Source organism: Plecotus auritus (assembly GCF_963455305.1).
Source record: "Plecotus auritus genome assembly, chromosome: 13".
NCBI classification, from domain to species: Eukaryota; Metazoa; Chordata; class Mammalia; order Chiroptera; family Vespertilionidae; genus Plecotus; species Plecotus auritus.
This window is the reverse complement of record NC_137779.1, coordinates 29,006,972-29,012,971: the sequence shown is the minus strand read 5'-3', so window position 1 is coordinate 29,012,971 and position 6,000 is coordinate 29,006,972.

Sequence of the window (6,000 nt, the reverse complement as noted above, 5' to 3'; positions counted from 1 at the left end):
AGGCTGGGCCCCCGAGATGGTGAGGGCGGCTTTGTTCCCAGAGATGGAGCCAGAGAAGCGATCAGGGACCCCAGAGGGGCGGTTGTTTGTTTGGTAGATGATCCTGCGTGGAGGCTTGCCAGGGGTCTGCTGGAACCAGCTGGGGTAGTTACTAGTAGAGACTGCCCCAGAGCTAAGGCCACAGGTGAGTGTGACTGTCCCTCCTGGAGATACTGACATTGATGGCTCCTGGGTAACCACAGTCTGAGAATCCACCCCTGAAACCAACAGGAGAGAGACAGGTGTTATGAGAGATGAGGGTCACCTGAGGCCCTGCTGTCCTGTGTCCCCCAAGGATGCAGAGTCCCCTCCTCTGACCTGAGCTGTGCGCCAGGAGCTGGAGCAGAAGCACCGTCCAGACCATGGTGGGGACACTCACAGGATGTGGCTCCTCAGGCTCCTGGGCTGCAGTGGGGAGTCCTGGGCCTTTTCATGCCTCCCACACCCATTAGGGGGGAAGGTGCCTCATGCAAATCAGCCTCCCCTCTAGTCCTGCCCCGGGGTCACCCTGCTGTCCCCTGGGGCTTGGGGGGTTTATTGGAAGAGGCAGATGCTGGGACCTCACCAGTGACTCTAAGGTGACTCCGACACTGAAGGAGGAAAGTTGACTTCTGTCACCAAATCAGTGCCCCCACGACCCTGGTCACCTGAATCCTAAATTTGTTTTCTGAAAATGGCTGTGGGCGACATGACGAGACAACTGTTTTTACCTGCGGGGCCCAGCAATCTAGTTCATCCCACACCTGACCCCATTTCTGAGAAAATGTTCTCTCTTCTGCAGGGACTCCCCTTCCTGTCGCATTTGAAGGAGCCTAGCAGGCAGGTCTCTTTCCTACAGGGAGTCCCCTGGGAATCATAGCGTTGGTGTCTGGGGAGTGAAGGGACAGGGTCTCCCCCTGACACAGCCCTGACCGAGTGACAGCGGGGAGGAGAACAAGGCTGAGTGTGGGACACAGGCCTGCACTGCCCGCATGATGGCAACTCGCCTGTGTCCTAAGAAGCCAGCAGTGACATGCAGCAGGTTCGTTCTAACGGAAGATTTTGCGTTGGAAAAGTCGCCGTGTCCCCGTGAAATTCTGAGACACTCCGCAGCATCTGATAACAACAAAATCGGAAAATGTGTTTCCTGCTCAGAAATGGGAATCATTGTGCAGACAAGTTGGGGTGAGCATCCGGGAAACCGGGAAGACTCTGTTTTTTTATATATGACAAGAGGTGTATGTTTAGGGGATTCTGGACACGTGGGTGATTCCATTAGGGGCCCCTCGGTCCCATGTACTCTTCCTTTACTCAGGCCACCCTGACTGTATACGTTGGCATATATTTGTATGTATGTATTTCCCCGCCCATTCTGGCCACCTCAGGGCACAGTCCTGCAGGGACACAACCGGGACCTGCACCCGTGTCCTGGTCCCAGGGAGTCAGCCCAGCGGTGGGAGGAGAGTTCCTGGGAGCCAGGCCGGATGGGAGCCTCTCTCATGCCCCCCATTGTCACTGAGGCACCGGAAGAGCCCAGAGAACTTACGATTTCGAGTCCCTTCCAGCGCTACCTGTTGTGTGACTCAGGTTTCAGCAATGGCTTCACATGGAAAACCTCTTTCTGTCGGATTTGAAGAGTGTTTTCGGGAGTGATTGCGTCAGGGAGCGTAGCCGTGACTGCATTTTAAATAGAAGTGCTCAGGAACACTTCCATCATATTAGAATGAGAACCAACGGGCTTGGCTCAAGGGTTGAGCATCGACCTATGAGCCAGGAGGTCAAGGTTTGATTCCAGGTCAGGGCACATGCCCGGGTTGCAGGCTCGATTCCCAGTGGGGAGAGTACAGGAGGCTGCTGTTTAATGATTCTCATAATTGTTGTTTCTATCTCTCTCTCTCTCCCTCCCCATTCCTCTTGAAATCAATAAAAAATACACATACTTATAGAAATAAAACAATAGAACGAGAGATGCTTCTCCAGCATTCATGTATAATAGTCTCTTGGAGAGCTTGTTCCCATAGAGTTTCCGGGACAACAACACGATGACGTGATGGGACTATCATGGGAATTGATTTCTAACAACCCCGAGGTACCGCTCCCTTTTCAAGGCCAAAATGAACATGGTCTTTGTCTCCACAGTGGAATTCATGACGGGGGCTGTGTTGTCAATCCTCTGAGTGAGAGGAGACTCACAGCCTCACATGGGGTCTCTGAGTCTCACTGTAGGTTGATCCAGTTGGGAGCTGAGCCCGTCCCCGATACTATGGGCGGAGAGGAAGAGGGAAAGCCCATTCTTGCAGGAGTCACATGTCGAGATGGACACGCCCTGGGAGAGACTGAGGAGGCACATGAGCACGAACCCCTGGACAGGAGAATGGGGCCAGGGAGCCCCCTTCCCACGGTGTGTTGGCCATTTCCACCTTCAGGCTTTTTCTGCATCAAAGGCTGAGCCAGTGTGACCCAGGAGGAGGTTTTGGTTGCACTTCCCCGTGGGTGTACATCACCGTGTAAATGTAACTACCCATGTACAGAGCACAGTAATAGTCGGCCTCGTCCTCAGGCTGGGCCCCAGAGATGGTGAGGGCGGCTTTGTTCCCAGAGATGGAGCCAGAGAAGCGATCAGGGACCCCAGAGGGGCGGTTATTTGTGCTGTAGATGAGCATGCGTGGAGGCTTGCCTGGGGTCTGCTGGTACCAGCTGGGGTAGTTACTAGTAGAGACTGACCCAGAGCTAAGGCCACAGGTGAGTGTGACTGTCCCTCCTGGAGATACTGACATGGAAGTCTCCTGGGTCACCACAGTCTGAGAATCCACCCCTGAAATCAACAGGAGAGAGACAGCTGTTATGAGGGACAAAAGTCACCCTGAGACCCTGCTGTTCTGTGTCCCCCAAGGATGCAGAGTCCCCTCCTCTGACCTGAACTGTGCGCCAGGAGCTGGAGCAGAAGCACCGTCCAGACCATGGTGAAGACACTCATAGGATGTGGCTCCTCAGGCTCCTGGGCTGCAGTGGGGAGTCCTGGGCCTTTTCATGCCTCCCACACCCATTAGGGGTGAAGGTGCCTCATGCAAATTAACTTCCTGTGTCTTCAGCCCCAGGGTCACCCTGATGTCCCCTGGGGGACCTTGAAAGAGGCGGAAGTTGGGCCCTCACACAGACCAATAGACTCCACATTAACTGAGACGCTGAGGGAGGGGGTTGAGGTCTGTCACCAAGTCAGTGCCCTGGAGATTGGTGACCTCAGTCCTAACTTCCTTCCATGGAGGGTCTGAGGCTGAAGGATGAGGTGGGAGTGTCTGCCCCCTCCTAGCCCAGGCAATCTAGTTCACCCCAAATCTGACCCATCCCTGGGTTACTGCTTCCTCCCTCAGCGATACCCCTCCTTGTCTTCTTTGGAGGATCTTAGCAGTCAGTCCTCCCTCCAGTGGTGTGTCCTCTGTCCAGCCCTGTTAGTCCCTGTCCCAGGAAAAACGATCTGGGGACCGGGCTTGGGGGTCCTGAGACAGACAGCTGCCCTGCCAGGCAGGGGTGGCCACTCTCTTTTGTCCTAGGAAACCATCAGTTATGGGGTGTCCCTTCCAACTAAAGAGGGTTTTGAGGAGAACATATCGCAGTGTCACCAGGTCATTGTGAGAAACCGATTACCATCTGATATAACAAAATCAAGCATGGAGCTCATGATCAGACATGAGATCAACGCTGAGTGAGAGTGAGTCGGTGTGAACATCACTGAACAGTTCAAAAGTCCCTCTCTCTGTGGGGCAGGAAGAATGGGAGGGATGGAGAAATGTAAGGGGATGGGCAGGGGAAAAAATGTCTCCAGTCACTGGGGAAGGTCATACACACATTGGCGTCCATCAGAGGGGAAATGACACTGGGAATTGATTTATGTTATTTATTTTGGAATCACTAGCCAATGAACTATGCATTAGGACTGGAATGATCAATTTAATATTCTCATAGGTCATGTTTGTTCAAGCAAATTACTTTTTGTTGTGTGATTGCTTATCTCTCTTTGCCTGGAAATCAGGCTGGACTGGGACTCCATGAGGGGAGGGGGGAGATAGGAGACAAGTGTGGGTGTCAGAGCTGAGGGCTCATGTGGCTCCTGGGCCCCAGGGGCAGGGAAGTCACAGTTGAGTGAGGACCTGCCTGCCCAAGTGTGCAGGAGCCAGCAGAGTGTGTGCCTAGCCTGCCTGGCCCAGAGCCCTGAGCTCTCAGTCCCAGTGCACCCGCGCCCCCTGCTGGTCGCAGAGCACATGTCCCCCAGCCCATTTCCTCCCCCAGCCCTCCTGGAGGGGCTCTGTGGTCTCCTGAGGCCACTCCCCAGGGCAGGAGAATGAGCAGGTCCCACCTCTGAGGCTGGGGGGACCCGTGATCTTCTCAGGGGACTCGGACCTGCACAAAAGTAAATGACACGCTACGTTCCCAGCCCTTAAAGGAACCCTGCTTGTTGGCTTTCCCTCTGTCTGCCTGGCCGCTGGGTTCATTTCCGGTGCATGAGCATTTGGAGCAAAGTCTGAGGCTTAAGGTTCCCCAGAAAGCCTGTCAGTTCCTACCTGGTCCTGATTCCACTTGGGGATCCTTTCGGGTGACATTCCTGGTTGTTGTTGTGGTTGTTGTCTCTGTAGCGGTTGTGACATTCCGGGCCCCGGGGCATGTCTTGGCTTTTTGCCTCTGCCTTTGCCTGGAGACTGTAATGAGGTCACGGGAGAAATGTCTGTGATCCACGTTAGTCCTCTAGCTTCTCATTTATCTCTGAACGTTTCACTGACAATTCCTTCTTTTGGCTCCTGAGGCGTTTAAAATGTTTTTGTGTAGTGTTGCAATATTATTTCAGTGCGAGGTTTGATATAAAACGAATACTATTATGAATGAGACTGTACCCCTTCTAGAACTTTTTCTCCCTCGTGGGACTTAGAAGTCCTCATTTTCTCTTCTCCAATCTTTATTCGTCTCATCAATATATTTGTTAAGAGCTCCATGTGTTTTATTGTAAATCAGAAGATGCCTTAATCAATAAGCCAAATCAATTTGGAGTTTTTTTATTTTGCTAGCGCTAGAGGGCCCAGAGGTAATATTGCGTCTCAAATTCTGGGGCCCAACATGGTGGAAGTCTTTCCAATTTATACTTTTTTCAGTTCTTTGTTTTCTAAATTTGGAATGAGACTGCTGGACCTTATGAGAAATAGGTTCTGTGTGCTGGGAAGGGCCCGTGAGACTCCATATCAAGGCCTGGCCTGGCGCCAGCACTGACAACTCTGTCTGGGACATAGTTTGTGGCCTCTCTGGAATGGGAGTAGTGTTATTTTCCCCTATTATTTATGGAAGCAAACGTTTACAGAAGCCAGAATAGCAGGTTAAAATTTCAAACAGCAGTTAGTTTTACACAAGATGGAGGTTACTATGCTTCACGTGGATTCCATGCGAATTGGGTTTCTAAGGTCCAGGCCCAAATCAGTTACATCGATCCCATGTCATCCCAACAACAAGAACAAATGCAGATGAAAGAGGAGAGGCCCTGGGATAAACTGGAGGACGTGGGCCTCCTCTGAGAGCCGAGTCCTTCATGGGAGGGTTCCAGAGCTTGGAGATCACATGTTCCTCACAGTGTAATTTCCAGGGAAACCCATACCCATCTTCCCTGAGGCGGCGGGATCCAGAGAACACGCATCCCAGCCAAGGCCAGGAGCAGGGAACGGGCAGCGTGTGGCAGAGGCATCCCGGGCTCCCAGGTCACAGAAGCTACACTCCGCTTTGCTTTTTTATTGAATTTTATTTCTGAGTTACAGCTACGGTCAATGTTCTTTTCTATTCGTTTCATGGGTGTCACATGGTGGATAGATAACCATACACTTTACTGCGTGTCCCCTTGATCTTCCCAATACCCACATGGAGCAGGCACAGTTCCTACAATGTTAGTCACTGTGTTCTCTATGCCGTACTTACATGCCTGCACCTGTTTTATTTTTTTTTTTTTTT